The 25,522-nt window shown below is 42.4% G+C and overlaps 1 protein-coding gene across 1 annotated transcript in view; it reads right to left on the reverse strand.

Annotated features, from left to right (window-relative positions):
* LOC1271011 (uncharacterized) overlaps positions 1–22,064 on the reverse strand; it is a 28,016-nt gene extending 5,952 nt beyond the window's left edge. Inside the window, exon 1 of the mRNA XM_061655907.1 lies at positions 21,990–22,064. The gene's annotated coding sequence lies outside the window, so the exon portion shown is untranslated. The remainder of the gene's footprint in view (positions 1–21,989) is intronic.
* Positions 22,065–25,522: the final 3,458 nt, after the last annotated feature.

Raw genomic sequence — 25,522 nt, forward strand, 5'->3', positions numbered from 1 at the left:
ATGCTTATAACCACAATATTCTATCAGGCTAGCATACATCATTATATATTTGAAAATAGTATGAATATTTTATTTTAGGGATAAAAATGATGAAAAATGACAAGAAATGCAGATTTTTAAACCTATCCAAAAATCCAATTGTTGCACATACACAAAAACTCCAAATTCTAATATTGCACACTTTATATCCAATTATTGCACACTTGCCAATACACTGAAACCGACGAAAAAGAGCCCTGAAACGGATGTTTTTTTTTTCTATCGAATAGTGTTTAGGACAATACGAAACGCTATTACCTACATTACACGTTTGTCCTTGGTTCAAGCCGGAATTCCGCAAAAATAAGTAGCGAACTTGCACCTGCTTCCGCACGTTAATGGTAAACAAAAAACTGTCAAAATGATAGCACGATGAAAACAGGAGGCTTTAGTCTGTGCAAGAAATAGGATCGAAGTACTCTCTTTGCTCCAATTATTAAACAGTGGATTAAAATAAGTGTGTTTTACAAATTTTTGATTTCAATTAAAATATAACTTTATTATATTTTTTATTTTATTTATTATTTTATTAAAAAATGCGACTTTTCATGAATGTTTTTTAAATATTTAGAAAAACTACAATTTATACGGATTGTGCAATAATTGGGTGGTGTGCAATGTTTGTCAAATTACCCTAATTCATTTGCTTTTTCATATTATTTGTTCTTTACTCTTCAATATTAAGTGTTTGCTGTTGTTATTATGGTTATTAGTTTTTTTAGTTCATGCTTCTTCAATGTTTTTTTTTTGTTCTTCATTGTTTTCTCTTCCGTTCAAAATCTTTTAACTATGACTCGTGATCTCGTGATATGACTCGTCTACGAGTCTAGATTTATTATAGGATTTATAGGTTTATTTGTAATCCGCTTAACTCGAACTGATAGTCGAACAGAAAGTAACATGGAAATTTGACAGAGAAAATTAGACTTTTTACATTGATTGGTGCATGTTTGATTGTCAAAAAGCTTCTAAAAACCGATCCAAGGTTAATTGATTCGAAATGGTTGGCACGATTTCGATATTTTTCCGTACGACTCCAAGCCTTCTGTTCCATTCAACAGCTGTTAGAGTGATGTGATCAGGCGGATGTTAAGTGATTTATTTGATGTAAAGCTATTTGAGACAAGCATTGTTTACTAATAAATAATGAATACACATATTGTCAAACATATTCGGTGTGAAGTCTGAAAGTCTTTTGATCTATCCGATCAACTTGGATATGACAAATAGGAAGAATGAAGTCTGAAAAATACAATCTAAAAGAAATCTAAAACCACTCATTTTAAGATGGAACCAATTCTACGAATGCTTTCTTCCTGGCATATAATTCATTACTACATTGTATGTTACATGCAAAGATAAAGCTTCTAATTCATCCTCAATATCTCTTGGACTCGACTGACTCATGTTCACCGACTCAAGAACTAATCTAAATTAATTCGAACAATGTTTATGGCACAGGTATTCCAGCATATTAGTCCCGTAATCTAGACCACAGGCGAATATCTTGGTCATTTGTACCCTCTATCTAGTAATGGGAGTTCTGCCTGGTGTAATCCACAAAAAATCCATTATAATTTATCGATCATGTGTTGGTCCTTTTCTTGCCATTCTTGATTTTCCATTTTCTACCATCCAACTATCAGTTTCGCTCGCCACATGCAGTCGCGTTCTGCGATCGGCTTGCGGCGATGTACCGGCAGGAGAATTAATTATAATGCAAATTGGTATCGTTAAAGTTATGGGTTTTGCGTTTGCTGCGGAACCCGTTCCCGGGCTAGGGACAGTGTTGTCTATTAAACTACAACTGTTTAGCATTTTAAGAGTCATCTCCGCTCGACCTTTATCACACACCGTACGCCCACGAGGTTTGAGCTTTATCAATGGCAAAATTCATTTACATAAAGGTGACGAGTTTATGTGTTCTAAGTCACGAGGGATTTTGCCAAAAGCTTAGCTTGCCTAATAAATTTCCAAACGCCCTAGCACTGCACAGCAACACTATGTAAAACTGTTGCATTGCGATTTGCAACAAATGCTTGATCGATTATTGTAGCGCTGTCAAAGTTTGGTTGGCCTTAGGGGTCCCAGTAGGAGGAGGGCTTTGCACACACTCGTTGCACGTGAGAATTTCATTAAAATTCGCTTAGTGCTGGCCGCTTCACCTCCATTCTACCATCCCTGCTACACCCCCTTTTCTGGCACTCACCCTGGGGCATGTGGAATTAATATCGCTTCCATGCAGCGTCCAAGCGGTGAACGGAGGAACGAAAACACACTCGCTCAAAAATCGACTGGCGCTGGTGGTCCAAACAGCGAGAACTGGTTCCTGCATCTTCGCAAAGCAAGGCGAGAACACGCCGAAGAATGGATAAAACAGCTGAAACCCTGAACTCAGCACAGAACCTGTCGGCATGTTTCCAAAAAATCTCCCTCGAGAGAAGGTGTTCCTGCCTTCCGGCTTGCGTTCTGGCCCCCTCCTCCGTGTGCATGTGTCCTCCCCACCTTTGGACATTGATCCACGTGAATACCATTAAGGGTTTTGCCAGCAGTTTGCAACCATCCAGCTCTTTCTTTCCGTCTGGTCGTCACATCAGCAGCAGCAGAACCTGCACGCAAGAACCTGCGGCAAAAGATGTTCTGAAGCTGAAGCGCCCCACTACAGCAAACCTGTCCACGGTGGAGAAGGTTGCACGAAATTGAGCCCAAAAATGGTTGGAAGATAAAAATATCACCCATCAGCACCGTTCGCATCGTCGTCGTGGTCGTCGTCTTCTTGAAGTGCTGAACCTTTTACGCCAAACCCAGCAAAAAAAAAAAACAGTCACACACACAGAGTTCTAGAACCAATGTTCGTGGAAGGAAAGTGCTGGAAAGAATGGTTCGCGGCCGGCTCTGGGGCTTCTCGGTCCGAAATGAAGTAATGTTGTTTCGGCGGTTCGTTCGTTTTGCTCATTTTGTTTAACGAGGAAGAATTTCAAAGCTCCCCTCTCCACCTTCCTTCCGAACCAGAAACACTGCAGCCTGAAATGTACGAGCCGTGGGGATGTCGGTTGGGGAATGAGAAAAGAACCGAACCGAAAGCATTAGAGCCCGCGGAGCGAACTCTTCTAGCGTCAACAGCAACAGCAAGAGCGCACCCGGAACATGAAATCATTAGCATTTGCGAGAATCATATATTTTATTCACGCATCATCGCAATCCGACGCCAAACTCCCCAATGTGCAAACCTATGCGTCTATGTTTGTATGTGTTCACCTGCTCCGTTTTAGTGTATTGGTTTTTATGGCACAGCATTATTCGCTTCAGCTTCAAGGTGATTCCCTGATTCGCGATGGGGAAAGCACCCCCGGAGCTGAGAGGGCTGATCGTACAGGGCTGGGTGATACATTAACTGTTTTTTTTGCTCGAGAAAAAGCCGGACACACGAGTCTGTGTACTGCGTGTGCCAGTTGTTGTCTTTTTTTTACGAACGATAAACACGATGACACTGGTCATCTTAATCAGGGTATTAATTTGACATGTTGAGTCATTAGGGGTTTTTTTCATTTTGTTTCTTACAGCACTTCTCATGCCTTATAAAGGGGGGTTTAATGAGTCGTTTTTTATTTGAAGCAAATTTCAATGTTGTACGATCCGAGAGAGGTTGTTTAGGTGTTTAGATTCTAGAAAAGGAATGTGATGACAATAGTTAAAAGCTATCGTTCTGCCTTTAATAGATAAAGGTCGAGGACTAAGATCAGAATAAAAGAGCAGGTGAATTAAAGTGGAGTTCTTATGCAGTGAATGTGTCTGTTTCAAACTTATGAGTAATACCTTAGATATGCAAAATACGTAGATTTAAAATCTTACATTGTAAATGTTTCTAGCATGAGATTGAGTTTACTTTAGAAAGTTTTTATTACTTAAATTGGTTTGACGGAAGTTCCACTTGACTTGAATTGACAAATTTTTGATAAAAAAAATCTTTTTGGAGTTCAGTTTCTCACATCCTACCAAGTCGAAACCTGACAAATTGTTTATAACCTTATCTGATTAGTATAATCTCATCTGGTCTTGTCTGAGGCTCTATCAACGTATCGACAACATCATCATATCGTATCTACTAAGACCAAATCTTGTGTTATCATTCGTGAATATAACAGGTCCATAATCCTGTTAAGACACTTTTTATCGAATTTTGTTTAAGCGAATGCTTCACAACAGAATTACAATATGATGTTGTAACACTGCAAAAGCATTAGACGCTAGTTAAATCGCAAATAAGTTCAGTAAACTTACATATAAACAACATAGTGTAATTCTAAATTGAAAAGAGATTTGCGGAGCTGTATGCCAAGATTTCTTCATGCTAGAGATAAAGTAGAGTAGTGGCGGCTTAGGCAATGCTGCAGCAAGAAATAGTTTCAATAGCTCCAGGAGGCTCCCATCTCTTTAATAGTCTGCGATTTTCAGAACGAGCAGGAGTTAGTCCGGTAATGCCTATCTATATTTTGTTTGCTATAGGTTGTTTGCTAACTACATTTTGCATATCGTTGATAACAACGATGATGAGAATTGTCTCATGCAATCAAAATAGCTTGGACACTTCATAAGAACAAGAAAGGAGAAAACTTTTAACTGTAACTACATCTAACTATAGCTATAACAGTCTTAACACGAACATTACAACAAAGCTGATATTTCTTGAATGGCATTATTCATCAAAAACAATCATCATCATCATTTCTACATCAGACACACTGCTACAATCACACAAAGTTTTCGCAATAACAATGTTTCTGACATGTTGAAATTCAATAAATCATACTGTAAGGTTGCAAAATTCTTTCTCGAATAGCCTACTATCAGTGTGCTAAACCGGAACAAACACGTGCATCATACCCTCCACTTGCCAGATGATTACAAACTAAACAAACAAACCAAAGCCCCCGCCAGCGAACGTTGATTTAATTATCAATAAAATACGCACCATCTCTCACAAACACACAGCACGCATACACAGACATCCATCATCCAACCGCATCAAAACACATTGCTCGGATGCTGCCTGAATCGACCCAAGAAGACGTCAGTCGGCGGCGGTTGAAGGTCACCCTCAAGAAAATCATCCCAAATCATTCACTCCGGGGACTGCTGCTCCCCGTTGTACGTTGCGAAATTCCAACCACCACCTTCAACCCGCACGAACATCGTCATCATCATCATCGTGAAAAATCCAGCCCAAACACTGTAACCCCCCACATGGCCGCCATCACCATCATCTTCACCTCACCTCCAGCAGCAATATTCCATTCTTCGCGCTTATCAACCATGCACGATCGCATAATCCATCACGGCTTCAGCCAGTCCGCTCAGCACACGCTTGTATTTGGAACCGATTTTGGAAGAACCTGTGCCGGAAGAGGATGGGGAGGGGAAGATCTCACTTTGCTAATTCCTTTTTTTGAAATTCTAACCCTCATACGGCTTAATTCTTCCACCTGGCTACTTCACTCTCCACTCCACCCCGGCGACGGTTAATTTCGCGGAATGAGTTGCAACTATTTTGGCCAGCGTAAGACATGAAGCAGTCGGTGCGCCTTCTCCCTACAACGCAGGAAGCTTCTACACCCATCCACAATGGCCATATTTTTGCCGAACCAAGCCCAGGGTGCTCGAAATAGGCTCACAAGTGCTCCGCCTCGACCAACCAAACCTCGGGACGCAATGCGAGAAGGTCAAAACTCGGGCGCGCATGCGAGTATGAAATTTCAAACAGTGAATAAAAGTAAATTGCACACCGAGAGGATTACCGAGCCGAACGCCATAACAACATCAGCAAGTAAAAAAAACTGCCTTCTCCAGTGATCTACTCACCTAATTTATGTTTCATGCTTTTTTGTTGTTGTTGTTGCTGCTGCTACACTACCCGGGTTGCCCTCTTTTTTTTCGTACACCATTATTGTATGTGGTTCTAAACAGCAACACACAAAAAAACCTGGCGAGAAACTCAATAATGATGCGAGAATAATATACGAAGCAGCAGCAGCTAAATATGACCAGCAGTCGGAGGGGTAGGCAGCGGGGATGTTGGCGGTGGTGGCGGCAGCAATCAGTTTCATTTTTATTTTGTTCCCCAAACAATGAATGAAAGCGATTTAGAATGCTTCTAGAAAAATGGGAAGTTGGAATTTTTGCTGCTCTTTTGCGCGGTGGTTCATTCAGACATGAAGTAATAACAAGCAACACTGTTAGACATACACACAAAGGCAAACCAAACTTCTCCTCACACACGCTACGTGAAAAATAGCGAACAAAATTACCATTAAAATCGAAATGCGGTAACTTGCACTTTTACGCCGTCTAGGCCCGGGTTTTGAAGTCACGAAAACACTTCCTATAAGTTCCGTCAACCGTGAAATACATCGGCTTGCACAAAAAAAACTTCGTAACTATCTCCGATGGTTCGCCGTCTTTCGTCAGCAAGCGAACAAAAAATAAATGATAATCAACAACCACAGCAGCAGCAGCAGTAGGAAAGAAAAACACAACTATTCGTCTGGCGCTAAAAGTGACTTAAACGGTACATTAGAGCAGTGAGCGCGCGAGCGCGAACGCGGGGTTTCTGTATGTTTGTATTTTGTTGCTGTTGCTGTGTCGCGCTTGGTACGGTGGTTATGCTGCTACCGACGCAGTTGTGCAAGAATTTTCTCTTACGTCACCACGTGCAGGCGCACAACATTATGGATTTGATCGGAATGAAAGATTGATGAAGGGAAATAGGCGCATTACCGAGCGAGCGCGCGCGCACGCCGGGCGAAAGCGAAAATCCGCAACAGTGCACGGTTTGCTATTTGTTTTTTTGCTGTTAAATCTTTTGCACTACTGCAGTCTGGTTTAATGCATTTCCATTGTGAGTCACCTCTTTTTTATAATTTTCATTTACGTTTTACTTTTTACCTGCTTTATTAAAGTTAAAAAATGTATTCTAAATGTATTACTACAAAAGATTACAACCGTTAAGGTACTTCCAGGTGCTTTGACATTCATCCAGAAGCTTTGACACGACAACCGAGTTCAGGGACTTCAATATTTGACATAATTTAATGGTTCAAACATTTTTAAGGCTTTCACTGATTGTTTACCACAACTGCCCTTATAGAAACAGTATTGTACATTTTTCAATCTTAATTCGATAGACATTCTTCAACCCCGTATCAAGAAAATCGTTGATAATCGCTTAAAATAGGTATTTCACTCTTTGGGATTGGGTAGCATTGAAACAAAGATTTAATCGATGTCCAATAAATAATTATTGATAGACCTTAGCTCTAGAATTGGCGTCCAGCATAAATCTCAAAGCCGATCTGGTGGTACAGTCGTCAACTCGTACGACTTAACAACATGCCTGTCATGGATTCAAGCCTCAAATAGACCGTGCCCCCATTCGTAGGATTATGGTAACAATAAGTCAATGAAAGCCAAGTTCACTTCACTAGTGGTTACAGGCAGGCCTTGACCGGCAACGGTTGTTGTATAAAAAAAGAAGAGGATACGTCTCTACCAGTCACAATCAATCTATACTAAATCATCTGGACCACTCTTGAAGTATATTATCGCTCACAGTTCCAGTTTCTTCTGATATTACCAAACAAAAAACCTATAAAAAAACAAGTTCCTTTTCGATCTTCAGTTTGGTTCAGTTTGGAGTTTAGTTTGCTTACTCCCATATTTGTGATCTGATATACTTCCGAACACCTTTATGCCTTAACTTTACTTCATATTATCACTATTAATAGACGGAGGTAATTTTAGATCCTAGCCCTGTGCCATACTAAGGTGTACGAGCTAGCTCTTATCTTGTCTCAAAAGTCAAATAGTTCTCCAGACTTCAGGATATCCAGAATATCCACCTGAGCCTAAAATATCAAACGGACAGATGGTTTCGTCCTCCGTTTGGGTTCTAAGCTACTATAAGAATCTCAAGATGTTGTAATTAAAAGGAACGACTCTTAAATATACGAAAATACGATGAGATCTGGAAAAAGTCTGGAAATAACTTCTAGATTATTTTTGTGCTTGTTTCGTGTAATTCTCACAAATAGATAAAAACAAATTCGTTCTATAATATCAAACTATAAACGGCTGCAATAAAAATCATGTCGAAAGTCTTGCAGAAGCATCGTACAGCTTTCGAACACTTTGAACCACAAATATGCCCGAATAATTGAAGCATTACTCATCGCTTCTTGCCGCTTTAAACACCACACTAATGTAGTCATAAGTAAGAAACAAATCCTTCTTCTCTCTCTCTTCAATTCAACACTTCAATCACTGCCCCATCAAGCAGCAGCAGAACACCCCAACAACGACGGTGTTGTTGTCACAAAATTAATATTCATTGAAAGCATTTCCCTTTCGTGATGCACATTTGCGTTTCGTTTGCGCCATACGCCATCTCCCCTTCTCTCGTAGTAGTGCCTACATACGTATGCTAGCCGCAAACTTCAGCTCAGGAAGGGCTCATACGAAACATGTGTTAAACATGCCTATGAATGAGTGGCATTGTGTGAGAAGAGGTAAATTTATTCATAAAGCAACCAAGATAAAGCAGAATTATCGATAAAACGCCATACGGGGTGGCGTTTTTTGGGTGATAGGGTGGGATGGGACGACGGTGGTCGTCACAACCTTTCTTCCAACCGTTCTGGTGCATTTGCATTTTTCGTCCGAACGTTTTGCATTCTTCGCCGCTACTTACTGGTTTCTTTCTCACTTTTAGTCGTGTAACCATTAAAACCATCTTTCGTGCCCGAGACTGTTTCGATCGACCCGCACTGCAGTGAGTGCTGTTGCATATTGATGCGTCTACTTTCCTCTGTCCTCCTACGGCTCCTGCACACGGCAATATGCATCCTGTCCACATGCAAACGCTACCTCTCTCTCTCGTTACTTCATTATTTTGGGTGGCATTTAGCAGCGAAAAAACGCAACACCAACCCACCAACCAACCAACCAACCATCAATTGGCGCTATTTATTCTACGTTCGACAGCTTCATATTTGCCCCGCGGTTACATGAAATCGGCCGCTAGCCGGACGCACACAACCGCGCGTTGATTTATTGCAAACCATTTCGAAGCCTCCGATCAACGCGACAGCAGACAGGCTGCAGGGTAAAGGCAGCAGGCATGTGTGCAAATCGCGGTGCAAATTGATTGCTCAAAAATCTCAAAACGATCAAGCAAGCGGTTTCGGTTGCGAACGGTTTTGTTCAATCGCGGCACTGTTCACGCAGTAGCAGTGGACGATCGTCGTCCACTTTTACACAACAACAATGTTGCAGACGGTCATTTTTTGGTTCGCAAAACGTGCGAAACTTTAACATATTTTTATGAGGCCTGCAGACCGACCGACAAACGAAACAGTTGCCCGCATGATGTATTGATCAACAATCGATCAAATCGGGTTGGGCTGTCGCTTGGAGGATGGCAGGGTGTGTGCAGTCGAATGGCATGTGAAGAAGTGTTGAGAGATCAGGGTAACAGGCTCACGATCAGGATAACAGGAATCGATGGTCGTTCTGTACGGTCAGGTAATTTTATAATACAAACGATATTAAACGCATGACCTTTTCATAGGTCTGCAAAATACAAGAAGAGGCGTATGCTGGATGAAGGTGAATATCTTAGCAGTGCCTTTCTTGCATCTTATTTTTTAATGAGTCCCATAGCCACGTCATCCCAGAATGTACCTTAAGATGTTCAAGGTTGTAAGCAGGTCTTGATAGTCAGTTCACATCACATAAACACATTTATTATAATACTTTGAATTACTGCAACTTCAATGGTCTTTATCTCATACATGGACCGGAAGGATCATGCAGAAATTGCTAGTATCACCTTATTTCAAAGTTATTGCCCAATATCTTCAACTAGAGTTTTCTTTATCCAGCATTTGAATAGTACTAGCTGTTTAAAGTGCCATCCAGGACACTATAGTGTATTATTCTTTCTAAAATGTTTAAGCAACTTATAAGTCCAAGGAATTTAAGATCTTCAGAAAATCGCTTGTTTTACTAACTACGTCTGCTCATGCAACTAGTCGAAAAAAAAACACATTCATCTCATCAGACCAGGAATTTTATATAAACAAAAATAAATTCAGACAAAGTTCGTCTTAAATCTACTGGTAAAAAAGATCATCTGAGGACCACAGCATTTTACTTACTACGTCTACTGATCAAATAACTACTGATATGCTTCTCATCTGTTCAGAGATTTTAGATCTTCACAAGCAGATCATCTGGGAAGAAGATAATCTAAGTCATACTTCAAGTGTCTAAAATGTAAATGCTACATTTCAAGCTACGGATTTGAGGTGACCTTGGAAGCAGCACTTCTGAGTAATGTAGTATCTATTACTAGCTATTCAAGTGAAAAGTGTACGTGCTACTCATCCGTTCAGGGATTTTGAATCATTATATCATCAATCAAGATCAATCATGATATTCAGATGTTTCAAACAATCCAACACGAATTTGTTCATGAAATTCCCAGACACATTGTCCTAATACACTTTTTGTTGAATGGACTTTATGTAGCAGTTGTTCACTAAAATTTGTGTAACTCTTGGGTAACTAGATCTCCGTACCACCTCATTTTGCTCGGCTATTGCCATCGATACGACGACACGAGGAAGTCAGCGGGCAACAACAAAATAATTGATTCGATTACCGCAAGTAAGTGTGAATAAATCAGATGCAAATTGCCACTAATTCTGTGAAATCAAGCGCACTACTCACCACACCACACCGTTCGCAACGCATCGACAAGCTGGCAGTAGCGTCCTCCACATCCCCCTCCCCGCACAGACCCGCGCAAAAGGAAAGGGGAAGAATGTCACCGGATTGTGGCAAGATTTATGATCACCGACACACTGGGAAGAGTGGAACGCTGGCTCGCTGTGTGTACTACACCTTTGCCCATCCAGAGTTGCACACTTTGCACAACGCCTACGGTATATCAGGACCCTGCTACATGCACTTCTGCGAGTGACTGAGTAAGACGTTGGAGCATTGCAAGTACGACAATCGCTGGGGCATATTGTCCCAGAACTCGTGAGCACGCCGAGGTCGCAAATAGCAAACAAGAGGCCAGAGGAAGGACGGAACACCATAAACAAACGGAGAACTGACACTGCACCACCATCACCCGGGACGTCGGGTTCTATCTAGCCTGCTCTTCTGCTCTCAATCTCAATTCTCCGAGTCCCGCCCTGGCCGTGGTTTCCCTTTCGCGTGGTACGCTAATTAACGATGCCATTTGCGGGGCTATGAATCACTAACGAGAACCAGTTCGGGTCATTGTGGTACTGTCAGGCCACCAGAGACACTCCTCACCGGGAGGTTAAATCAATCCCGGCGCTGATGCTGGCGCGAGTAATGTAACAGAGCACACCAGTCGGTTTGCGACGGAATGGGCAGTTTTTCATCTTCCCGCAAAACTGTGCTGTTATCTGTAGTTGGAGAGAAAATTGTGTTCCTGTGCCTGCTGATGGCTGTTCCCGTCCCCATCTTGGTAATCTTTCTAGTACCTTTCAAGATTGAGCGTACGGCTTGATGAGCGGCGACTGCGACTCTGGCGGGCTAATCCCAGAATTAATTATCTTGTACTTACAGCGAGCTAAATGTGTGTGCGTGGTGAATCGTTCTGTCCAGCCAGTGTGAGTGCGTTTTGTCATTAATTTTAATTTAAATTGTTTAACGTTTATAAGATAAAGTTGTAATTAATTTTACAACACGCGTTGGACCAGAACTGCTTGGACTATCCATGGATTACGCTCGAGCGTACCAATTCTTGGATTTTGTTTCATAAAGCTTTAACGAAAAGATATGAAACGGTAAACCATCAAGCTGTAACTCTACACTATTTGCTCTCCCCCTGCACCTGACTGGCAAAGGCCTTGGAGAGGACATAATCGAGGCCTATTACAAAATCATTACCCTGCTTTGCGTACATTACACGATGCGTCTGCTTTTGCTTTGCTACGTTTACGCTTTACGTTTGCTTTTGTCGTCACACACGCTCACATTCGGCAGCATAACCTCGCGCATAACGAAGGGACGCCATTACCCAGCGTGCGTACTCTACAAACAGTTCGATTCAATAAAGGGCTCCACTGCCCCTGCGCCAATGAACCAAACCGACCGTACTGCGTAAGGGATCTTGAAAGAACCTAGCCCCTCCGCGATCGCGCCAGACAGACGTTAACATGTTTCGTGATGCGTTTTATGGCGTTAGCTTGTTAGCGAGCAGTACGTGCGATTGTGGCGACACTTGGCCGCATGGCCACACTGGCAGCATTCATAATTTAACCATCAACAACAGACCACCCCCCGTCCTATCAGTTACGAGCCCGAGTTTGATGGATTTTACAATGCCGAGTAGGGGCGATAGATCGTTCCGATCATGCAGCTTTTCGTTGCACGATCGAAATAATCATGCACAGCGACGACTCCATCGGCTCCACCAATTGGGAATGTAATCGGAGATTTTTTGGACAAAGCTAATGAGCGATCGTAAATTGTGGCTACGGTTTTTCGGGGAGAAGCAACATATTTTAACGAGCTGTTTTTACGAGAAACGCGTGCGCCGCTAAAACCCGTAACGGTTGTCGGGATAATGTTTTTCGTTTTGGTCGGGGCGGAGAGCGTTTGAACGATCTGGTGTGAAACGGGTTTGAATTATGATCAATTCTTCCACCTCTGCTGGTTATTGTATCCTTAATTATGTTTCTGTGTTGTGCAAGGGGAAAACTTTTACGTTTTGGTTGAGCAACAGTTTTGACCGTATCAAATCGCTTTTTTGGCATTTTAAGGATCGGTGTGATAGTTTTATTGCTTTGTTTGAAGTATGCTGAAGTTACTATGTCTAAAGTGCAACAAATGGCGGATTTGTTCAACCTATGTACAACTAAGCATCATTGAATATGCCATACAGACTTCTCTTGTTCAAACTTATTTTTTCAAATAAACTATCATAAAGCATCAAATCCAAAACGGAGACGTAATCGGAGCAATGACTGATAAATCAATCTAGACTGAAACTTAGCAAGATACATAGTGAGAATTGGTCTAACAAATATCAGACCTGACACAAGTATTGCGAAAATGAAGGAAACATGAACGGAGAGACTATTCTCATAGTGTGAAATAGCAAGATAGTAGCTCGAGATTAGAGACAAGGAAGGAGATTGGAACTATTACTGGTGTCAACGAATTAACGACATTGGCATACAAATAAAAATAGGCAGACACGGGTAGATATCTGAACAGGAACTGAGTGAAAAGCTAGTAGTTTCGATTAAGAACTGAGGATCACATTTCAGTTGATTGTAGATAAAAATGATCGAACTTCATAATTAAACTGATGTACTATTATTAATCTAGCCCGGTACTGATAGTCAGGATCTTGTAGTTAATAACATGTGTGTGTGTGTGTAGGAAACATAAAATAGAAGACGAAAGCAGAGTTCAGAAGTTTTGAGACAACCTTTCATAATCTAAGGATAGAACTAAGAAGAAATTTTCAACTTCGAAGTTTACGCAAGAAAACTATGGATCGATTACCACGATCGGTCATGATATTCAAACAAAAAACATGTCCTCTATTATAGTCCCTCTTCAAGCCATACTGAACGCCATATTGTCTGCAATCATTGCTATCCTTTTATTACCTGCAAAAAAGCAGCACAATTTTAGACTGTTATAAAAACAATATTTCAATAGAATGCATGATTGCATACACCTCAACCAATTTCAAATGGTTCGTTTAAGCACTTGTTGATGCTGATGGAAAAGCAAGTACAGCAAAAAAGGAAGACACCATGTAGCAACACACAAAGCGAACAGCTATTTCGGGAGAGAATCTAATTAGGCGAACATGGTTTGCAATACCAAAAAACGAAACACCTCAAGTACCTAAACGTTTATTTCCGCCGGCGCTTCAGACGTGCGAATAGAGAACGTGCAATGTGCGGGGGCACGAAAAGAACGACTAGGATTTGTGTGTTTGTGTGTGTGTACAACAATAAAACCTGATACCATAAATCATTCGCCATTATGGCAGTTTGAATAGCCGCTCCGGCAAGACCTAGACGCGCACAGCAACTGTGGCGGAAGGAGAAGAACCGGGCTCGCTGGATGTGTTGTGGAGCTGGGAGCGAAAAAAATGAATTAAAAAAACCCATGTTCAAACTACCCCGCAGGTGAATCGGTGGTAGGCACAAGAATAGAACACGACTCGGGAACACAGCTTTTGCGAAGAGAGGGGAAGCGGCTTGACGCGCGAAGATGTGGGCCATGAAATGATGAGGAACTCATTCAGCAGACATGCGATTTCCTCATTTTATCACCACCTAATTGAATAGTCACGATACAGTCGGTGCCTCCGGCTAGAACCGACCTCTCCTGCGCCTTGTACGGTAAAGCACGCCGACTAGCTGCTGCTGATGGAGGAAATATGATGGCTTACGATCTGGGCTTATATTTAAAAAAAGCGATCCCTCCCTAAGGGCGGTTGCGTATTGTGAGTGATCAGTATATCTACAATAATAATGATGAAGTTATGTGACTGTACTCGTTGAATCATCATTAGCAGGCTGATTGTGCGTAATCTTGAGTTCAGTATCGCTAGATCGTGTATCCAGGTGCAGCGGAGTGAGGGACACAGCAAAACCCCTGAAGTATTGCAATTTACAATGATCTTTAATCTGATTTCGTTGGCAAAATATGAACCGGATGAGCTAACGTTACGATCTGGCCCCAAAAAAAGCGACTGATCCTGTGCCGGCTTAATTTCTGGCCGATTTATCATTGGGGCCCTAACCCAGCGACGTAATAATCGTAATCGATTCAATCGAATCTTCGAAGACCCCACCACATCCAAACCTTTCGCAACCATGTCCCGCTCACCCTAAGCTCCAGTAATTGTGGGCCTGCATCTTCGGTTCCCCCCATAATACATCCCCTAATATTTTGTGCGAGGATGCTATCTCGCTGTCCACCATTACCATGACCTTCAACTTAGCCCGCAACGTTTCAGAGCTGAGCCCAACAAGAACCACAAGAACAGCGCACCCGGGTCGGCAAGCTCACGATAGAGCACTCCCCAAAGCAGACCTCTCCGGACAACGAGGAATGGTGGATGAAGGAAGCAACAAACAAAAACCGCACCAGAAACATATCTCTGCCAAAAAGCAGGCCTGCTCCACCAGCCTCAGAGAGGCTTTAAGGGGGAAGAGTTTGCGATCGACGCGCCGGTTCGGTCTGGGTTTGGGGCGATTGTTGTTGGTCTTCTTCGAAACAATTATCTTCATCTTGGCCGAAACTTGGCGAGGCACCTCTTGGACCTGGTGTACACAGCCTCCGGTTGCAGATGGAACCGGTTCTGTGGCTTTTGTAATCACCTTCTCCGGGAGGGCTCCTCGCGAGGTACACGTCAGGTTTGGCTCTGGTGTCGGGAATGGTGCGCTTCCTGGTTCTGCCGAAAGCCAGTGTGTTTGTTTGAAGTAGCAATCGAGAGGGTTGTTCTGGCCCTTTTCGAGGCTCGATGGTCCAGACACTCATGCACGAAACGTTCCTGCACTTGCGGTGCACAACCACCGAGCGGGTGTGGGTATCATTCAAACTCACACTGCGCACTCGCGACACACTGTACATACAGTCGATGACAGCAGCAAATCTTAACTGCAACAAACAACAGACGTAGAGCTCACTCACAGCAGATCTTAAAGCAGATGCTACGAGACGGATCTTGAAAAGCATCCACCGAGAGGCTCCAGTGTGCAGTAAACCTCAACCCACAAAGTCCGTCGCCGCTCCTCAACAGCCGCTCTCTTGACGGTGTATGTGTGTGTGTGGAATAAATTTATGAAATGATACTGCGGCTGTGGCGATAAATAATGAACGATATTTATTCCAAACCAGCCGGTGTCGGTGTTCTGCGCCACGGACCTGCTACTTGCTTCATCTCCCCTCCCATCGAGCGACACCGGTTGGCATATTGGACCCCAGGCTCCGGTTCGGCCAAATGCGGAAGAGTGTGTTAAGGTCAATCGTGTACCGTGGAGCGGACAGGGGGATAGGAGAACAAAAACACACGCGCACACTTGGCGGAGAGCCGTCCATTGAAGTGAGCGTGAAGCGTGCGGTGCCAGGGCCTGTAAAATCACGGAAATCCCATGCGCTACGCTACTGGACACTGATCACAGAGAGCCAAACGGCGAGACAACGCTTTTGTGTGACGGTTGTGAGACCCACCGGTAAACCGTTTGACGGTGGTTAGTGCCGTTTGTGCGTGAACGTCGTGTGCTGCTGGGTATGCGCGTGGGGGCACGCGTGTAAGATAAAAATAGTGTTACCCGCACAGTACAACAGTACGGTATACGACGTTTCAGGGACACGTTCTAATCCAGCCGCACATGAGATGAGGCCATCGAACTCCGCGTTTTTTTTGCAGGGCAGACTGTGATCAAACAGTTTTGACAGTCAATACAGATGGTTAACGGTGGTGGAGAGAAAAAAAGAAGAAGGAGCTAAGTCATTATGGAATGAAGTTTGGGAAAAGAATTGGAGGAGTGGAAGAATTTAAGCTGTATCTAAATTAGATGAAGTGGGTACTACTGGAGGTGATCTTCTATTATAATAGTTCTTTGATAATAATAAAGCCATTATTTGCAATGCTATACGGTTCTTCACTTGCTTGGGTTTAGCAATATGCGATTTTCTTTGTGTGACAGTTCATTCACCAAACACATACTTATTTGAGAATTTAATTGCCTAATGCAATATAAAGTGCCATTTTAATGACATCTTGAATACATAAAAAGGAGGAAATTGATAAAATCACACAAAAATTATAAAAAACTGCTCATACTATGTGGTTTTCCAATCACGATACTCTACGTCCCTGGACCTTCGGAACTCAATAACTTGGCAGTAAACTATACTTTAAAGTATGAACCTGTTAATCAAGGAGACCTTAAAAGGACCCTTGGTGTTAATTCATATAATTAGTATCTACATACACTGATGTTGTTCTGCTAGATATGCAAAAATCATATATGTATTTCTGAAAACAAAGCATTATCCATGGAGTCACAATAAACTGTGGTACAAGTTGTCTGAATCGAACGACCTTTGGAGTGAGCAACGAGCTCACTGATCATGTAGGTTCAAGCAGGTCTAGTTGCGGTTCTTCAATAAGTTGTATTTTGGATCCAACTCCTGAGCCTTATAATAACAACACAACTGTCTTTAAAAATTTTGCAATGGAGGTCTATTGATTCCTCCGTTTTGTACTCTATGATCAAGTCCTCAATGTAATAGATTTGCATAATGACAGACAGTTTGTTTCGCTTTCTGATCGCTTTCATTCCAAAACCAATAAACCAGAAAATGTATAAAATCTCCACCCAATCTTCAGAATCTATTAAATCAATGCTCAGTGTTCTTAATTACAATTTCATAGTATTTCACCTGGGACAAATTAACATAAAATTGCCCAAAATGACATTGACCCATAAAGGGCTTATGAACATATAGCTTATATGAACATATAGCTTATATGAACATTTGAAAACATACGATTGGAAAAGTAAATACTTCATAAAATGTAGCAAACATGTTGGAAAAAAGCTCTACAAAAATATTGTTATAACTTTGATTTGAAAATCACATGTTTTCCATCCAAAGTACTGAACGGTACCAAAACAACAAAACACATTGAACACAACAACGTACACTACCTGTACTTCACTTCCTCATGACATCAACGCCGGACACACAGAGTAAAGGGCGGCAGTATAAGGCGATAATTCTTATCATCCTTTTGCAGCGAGCCATAAAATACTGTTTACAAAACGGAAAGCAACCGGTCCGTACACTTCCTTGTTGAGTACGTGTTCTAAAAGCGGCAATCGCCGGCACACAATGTACACACACACAGAGGCCGCTGGTCATTGCTTACTAAACCCATTTCGTAACAACAACGGACACGGTTAGCACCGTCACGGCTGGGCCCTTAACATCGCAACACGCTAGTTTTGCGATTTGCGTTTTTCTTCCACCAGCGACGGAAGGTTTTTTTCCTTCCTTTCATTCCTTTTCCAATACCCCGCCAACGCTAAACGCCACTGGAACTCTATTTCCTGCTGCAGCACGACTACTTTCGCTTTCCTTTTGGTAGGGTTTTTTTTGTGCTGTGCGCGAAGTTGAATTTTCTTTTGCAATTGTACTACGATCGGAACGCTACCGGCTGCTACTGCTGCCTTTGTGTTGCAATTTGCGTGTCTTCCTAATTATAGCCTCTGTTGGCAAATGGATATGTTTTGCTTATAGTCGGGGTTTTTTTTGTTTCGCATTTTCGGATGCGCAACTCTAACGCAACTCGCGAAACACCTTACAAATAGAACGAATAAATTCTCCATGACTCACAAGTGTGCGGTGTCGTGGCCAAAAGGTGAGTAAACATCTCGAAACACTTCCCACCAAAACCAACCATTACCGCCATCCATGTAATGAATGGGAGTGTAATTTAAGCGTATCCCACTTCCCCATTCTCCACATCAGATGATGTCGTGGCGTTGATGAGAAGCTTAGCGCGCTTAGTAGCAACAGCAAGGAGAGTCATCGCAACAGCATGAATTTTGATTGATTGGTTAATTGAGGCATTATTCATCACATGCACAGTTTGCACTATCGAGTAGCAGAAGCAAAGTTCCCCAACACTTGCGGTGGTTGAAGCAATGCGGTGGAAACCAAAAACAGAGAGCTTCCATTTAATTAACCGGGAGTTAAGATATTTTCTTAACAAGGCAAGACGGGTTGGTGTGAGTAATCATTTTCAATTTGATACATCTTTGTACATATTTTTACATTGTATCCCTTATTAAATCAAAGAATATTGTTTGCTGCAAAGAATTATATATGATTTCAAAGTTTTAGTTGATTCTTAGTTTGGATTACTCACGAACAATCTTTAATTGCTTAAATGAAACAACATAAAAAACCCTTTTTTCCGTTCATGTTAGGAGGTGCAAGACAATTAAAGATGTTAAAATATGTGCATTCAATTATTCATGTTGTGAGTAGAGCTTAAAAGGTTTTGAACCTAATCGTGGACATTCGCCTGTTAGAATATGAAACATTAACATGCTTTTAGCTTCCGGTATTTAATGAATTAGTCGATTAGCTTAAATTAATTAAGTAATAATTAGTAAATAAAACTGAAAATCCTACACAATGCATAAGCTAGTCCAGCTAAACGTATTTTCATTTTTAATTGGTGTCGTCGTTAAGTACAAAATATTAACATAATATGGTGAGCTCCAGTGCAATGTACGTAAACGTCAACGTCGGTATTTTCTAAAAAAAATTATTATTTTTGATATGTTGCTAACTAATGGTTTGATATTTAGAAGGAACGGCCCAAAAAGGCCATATTGCTTAGGGGTATAAGTATTCAAGGCGTTACAATCCTTATTGGCTGGGAGACATTTCCTTCCCTGATCCATGTGAGAGCCCTAGTGTTGGGTTTAATGAATCTTTTGTTGAGATTCATTTAAATGAATCTTCAGTGATGAGTTATTTGAATCTCCAATCGACTCTTCAAGGATTTATGAATCTCCAAGAATACATGAATCTCGAATGAATTATGAATCTTCAACGATTCATGAATCTATAATATTCATAAATTCATTAAAATTCATATAGCTCCAGGGATTCATGAATCGTTAGAGATGTATATTTAGAGAATATTGAATACAGAGGATATTGAATTTGCGCGATCCCACCTAACATGCTCGTCGTGGGTTCAAGGCTCGCATGGACCGTCTCCCAGTAGCAAAACAAACTACCTGGCTGCGTAGTACTTGCCAAGAAGTATAAGTTGGCAAAATCACGTAGATTGTTAAACCAAGAAGAAGAAGAATCAAAAGCATAAGCTCTATGAATCCATGGAGATTTATGAATTCATTGAAATTAATGAATCCCTAGAGATTCGTGAATCTTTGGAGAGTCAAAAATCTTTGGAAATTCATGAATCTTTGCAACCGATATTTAGATTCATTGAATCATTTCTAAGATTCATTCGGATTCATGAATCTGATTAAGATTTACGCATCACTAGAGGGCACCTTATTCCGGGTGAATTGGTTTTCGGTTCGGTGTTGTCCAGCCCAGTCCATGATGATGTGGCCCTATAAGCGTGACGAATGTCTACATCATTCGGTTTTAGAGGTTGTATAGTCCAGGTCAGTAGTCCCAATGGCATTGTGGGTATCTGTAACGTTTTGGTTCTTAGGAATTTCGTTGGATATAGTCTTTTCCATCCGGAGTAGCCCAATTGATATGACGGGTTTATAAAATCTTTATATTATAAGTTAAAGTATTTTATGATAAGTAATCTAATAATAGATTTTAATTACAAGTTAAATAATGTTACAGTAAATGTACATTTTTCCACATTTTATTTGCCATAAACTGTTTAAAAAGAGAATTAAATTGAGTTTCCTTAAAAAACCAAAAAACTTTTAGAAGGTTAAAACATGTCCAAAACCAACAACTCTTCGCCTGTTTACTCATCCGCCATATGATACATGTTGACATGTGTGGATGATGAATGGGGGACAACCGCAAGCAAAGAAAAAAAACAGATTTAACTACATCCAGTTCCACCACCTTCACCTCCCCCTCCTCCCCTCTCCCCGTTCACAGGTTTAAAGGCGTGACGAATTATTACATTACCAAGGGTAATGGAGATAACTACCGATCAAGCGAATCCATCCGAACGGGCGTAAACTCTCCATACGTCGGGTTTTCCACTCCAAAATCTCACGCACGCAAGCTACCAAACTAGACTGGCCTGAAAGCGGGGGGCGATCGAGAAGCGAAAAAAAGAGAACCAAAACCAACCGTGGCCAAACTGTGGTGGCTCGCGCGTCTAGTGTGTTACTACGGTGTGCAGTGTCCGTCACGGCTGGCCCGGATTACGCCATACACACACACACACTCGGGTAGCTACCGCACACGCCGGTCCGTCTCTCCGGCAGCCCCAGCAGCGCAGGTCAGCGAGGTGGAAGTCGGTGCAATGTTTTCCACACAAGCTTTACCAGCTTTGGTCAAATATTTTACCCTCGCCTGCGCGCCTCTCTTTGCTTCTTCAATTTTCACTTTCGTTGCTTCAGCGTGCACACACACACACGCACGGGTCGAGCTACGTTGTAACGTTGGACCCTGATCGTGATGTGACGCAATGGATGCGGACTTTCGTGCAAACGGCCTTTTCCTCGGCCATTATTTCATCGCTCGACATGTTGCCGCTGCCGCCGTTGGAGATCGGAATCGGAGCAAAAGCTAGAAGCCGTTTGTCCGTGGCTAGGCTGTAGGTAAGGGGTGTCAGGGCATGCCGAATCGAAACGCAAAATCAACGGTTCAACCCTCGGTACGGTGGCTAAACAAGCGCACTGCGCTGGCCATTGTAGTTTACCTTTCACACCTTCGACCGATGTCCATGGTGAAGCTGGTGCGTCTTGGGACGCTTTCTTCTGACCCTGGTAAGGAGGAGGCTGCACACACAGACACACATTGCACAACTTGGTTTCGAATGCAAACGAGAAAAAGGCGACGAATGCTCATTAAATCACACCGTTGCGGAGGAAACTTAAGCGCCGCAGTCTTGGCGATTATCTTCACATCTAAAGTCGCATCTTGTGCATGGAAAAAAAACTCAGTGTCTTTGCATTTTTATAGCGCAGGAAAGGCGTATTTAACAAGTACGGTTAAATAGCAGTCCAGATGGCATTAAATCTCATCATTATGCAAGTTTGTCCGTGCTGGACTCGCGAACACAATGTAAAACCCCCCTTTTCTAATGCTTACTTATGAGTGATTTTAAATGTACTACTTACGGTGCTGTTTCCCAAAGAAAACTTCCTAGTAGTGTACGGTGATTCACCGTACCGAATGCAACGCATTTCCCCCCCCCCCCCCCCCCCCCCCCGTGGACGAACTGCACTACTGCCGTACTATGGAGACTTTAAAAATGCATCTTTCGGCTTGATCTTTGCATCCTTTCCATGGTCGCATAACTCTGGTGATCGCACCAAAACCTGTAAACGGAAAGCAAAGCGAGAGAACAAAAAAAAAGATCATGTAAAACAATGAAAATACTACAAACACTACACTACCCGACCCAACTCACAGGTCAGATCCCCCTGGCCTGGGACGGATGGTTACGAAAAGGTCATAAAAAGTGCCACCAGTGCCAAAAGAAAAAACAAGCACACAGACACACATTCAAGATAAATACTCACTGAAATGGGAAGAGGTGAAAGTGAAAGCCCACCAAAGAGCGCCAACAACTGCGGTTTTGTGGTCACGCTCTAATTATTGACGGAGCGGACATTTGCCAAAAAAAAAAAACTCACCAGAGACCAGACGACCAGATAGACGGGTGTTATAAATATCATTTATTTGTTGTCTGCATGGGAATCGAATAGGTGAATAGGTTATGGGAGGGGGGAAATGACAGTTTTGCTGCAAAAATTGTCGTTTTTGCGTATTTTTTTAGAGCGAGCGGGAGCTTTCCACGATGAAAATTATGTTAAATGGAACGGGTGGACCTTCTGTTAGAGTGATAAGGAGTGGTAGGAGAGCATCAAGAGAAAATTCCAAGAAAACAATATAAAATGTCCAATGGTTAGTCCGAATAACTGTTGTTATCTCTCTTCATTGTAATAAAAGGATTTAAATGGATATAAATGGATTATCTCTGTAACACAACAAGATTTTATCTTTGAAGAAAGAACCAGCAGATTTTTGAAGATTTGAAATTCATAGAATTGTGCGAAAGTTACATATGCCATAAAGGCCATCCATTTTCATTGTTTTGGTCCTCATCTTACAACATCTTCTTGAATTCTTATCTGACCAGACTTGAATTCTCATCTTGAATTCGGCAAGATCTTCATTATATATTGATGTGTCTAAATTACACATTATGAACTGTTTTTAGGCCCTGGTTTAGTATTAGTTGACATCACTAAATACTTAACGCACACGAAACAAGTAGAAAATCATATACTTTAATCAATAAATAAATGGTCCTTCGAACCGGATTTAGATACATCTTTTCGTCTCTTCCGCGTCATGGAATAATAGTAAGAAAACAAAAGTAAACAAAACCACCAGGCAAAATAACGAGAATGTAGAAGTATTAAGAGGATGGCAAAGTACAGAATGATTGTGTTCTGAAGCCGTCTAATGCATAAATGCTTTGAGGTGTCGTCACCATCATATCAGTATTTGTCTTCATAGATACATTTATCGTCTGTTTAGATCTGATTGTCATGTGTTTGCATGGCACTTTATAAAACTTATATTAATTCATCCTTTTCTACGTTCTCAAAAAATTTCATTCGTTCTGTCCTTCGCCTTGGTTGGTTTTTTCCCCAGTTGTTTGAACAAATTTATCTTCTGCCTGCCCCATCCCACCCATAGTTCAGAGCCAAATAGTATCACAAAACCTCCCGAAACGCACAAATCTAAATATACCAAAACACACCTAACCAAACAGAGCCAACTCTTCTTGGGCTCGCGTTCTTGTCCCGCGACAACACTGCTGCGCAACGATATGTGTCCAGCGGGCACACCAAATAGCCCATTTTCTGTTGACGACGCACTTCCTGTCCGAGAGAGGCTTACCCACTGGGTAGAGCTGCCAGTTTGTATTGGTTGACCCGACTGGCCTTTTTTTTAAATATATATTGCGTACGTCGTTTGTCGATATGATACGGCCGGAGCTTTATTAACACGGCACTATATTATGCATTCGTTGCGGTAAATACTGGCCTTAATGTTTGCACAATTTGCGTCCCAGGATTCCAATATCTTCGACCGGTGTCGGCACGGTCGGGCGATGGGTTTTTTCTTCCCTCTCTAGCTCGGTTCGTCAACAACCTTCGCTCCAACACAAACCGCTGGAGAAGAGACCCTGAGAGCCTAACCAAACTCAACCCGATAAACGACCCGATCCGCGTCTCATCACCTTCTTCTCGATCGGTTTCGGAGGAGGTGGGACAGAGGGGGACCTGTGTTTGAACAGGTTTAACGCTTTTTTCCCTTTTTTTCGCACAACCCAGCAGAAACGAAATACAACCGTCAACTTGTCCAAACACGACGCTACCCAGCGAAAAGGCCCCGGCGACCTTTCGAACGGCCCGAAGGAACGAAGGAACCCGGGCTCCGGAACGGTGGAACGGCGGCGTGTATCGAATCGGCTAGATAGCGGAGCAAGGCCCCCCGAAATGTGAGCTCTAGAGCACCACTCGGCACCACACGAGGCTGCCACGCGCGTATGACACCCAAATCTAATGTTCGAGGTCAGTCCGGAACGCGGTTTCTAACAGCTTGGATAGGCTATTTTTGTGTTGCCATCCGATGTCCCGCGCGTACACGTGCGTCGCACTTTGACGCACTGTAAGCGAAGAACGGGCGGCCGACGATTAGTATTGTTTCGTTTGGCCGGTTTGCCGTTGTGCCACGCATCTTTCAGCGTATATGTGGCCGATCTTTACTGCCGAACATCATTATTCATGTGACCGGCGAGTCGCCTTGACTCCACACAGTCAAAGGGAGGGGGCCAGCAGAACGGACTGGCCAACACAGGCGGCGTGCTGGATCCTCCACGACCGTGTTTGTTTTGTTTTACGTACGCAGCAATGATCTCCGACAAACTCCAGTGGTGGTAAAGGGGGTGGGGGAGGGTGAGCGAAGGTAAAATCATTAATGGTAAAACATACAGGGAGGCTCTCCTTGTAAATTATCACTTATACATTCAGAACGGGCATCTTCGTACCCATTGCGCCTTGTCGCTTTGTGTCTCTCTGTGTGTGTACCGGTTGGAATTAATTCGCGCCTAGCTGGAGATCCGGTCGATCCGAACAACCCCCCGTTGGACCCATACACCCTTTCCCCTCATTCCAACTCGCAGGGGTTCTAATCTAAGCGCAGCTGGAAACACTCGCGCGTTTGAAGTTTGTCGCGATGTTTGTTCGCTCACGAATTCAGCATTATTCATTCCCATGCAGGCTGGCTGCCGGCGATTTCTGTTACCGTTTCGGCACAGCACATGAATGGGGATGATTTACACTGTACATCTCCAATTCTAGAGTTCGAGTTCTGCTCGATTCCGTTCGAATATGGATTAGGGGGTGTTCGTTTTGCTTTCCATTGTCCGGTTGCTCCGGGCTGGACTAAACTGTCATCTGGTGTGATCAGGATGGAGCCATACTGACTGGCAGAGCTAAAGGTAGTTAAACTTTCATAACATATTTTTGCTTTACGTACGCAAGTATCTGTAATTTAACCTAATATCACATCCGTTGAGAGTGAGAGTCATCAAATAGGCTTGTTTAGGTGCTAAGACGTCTTATCTAAACCG

This window comes from Anopheles gambiae, chromosome 3 (assembly GCF_943734735.2).
Source record: "Anopheles gambiae chromosome 3, idAnoGambNW_F1_1, whole genome shotgun sequence".
Lineage (NCBI taxonomy): Eukaryota > Metazoa > Arthropoda > Insecta > Diptera > Culicidae > Anopheles > Anopheles gambiae.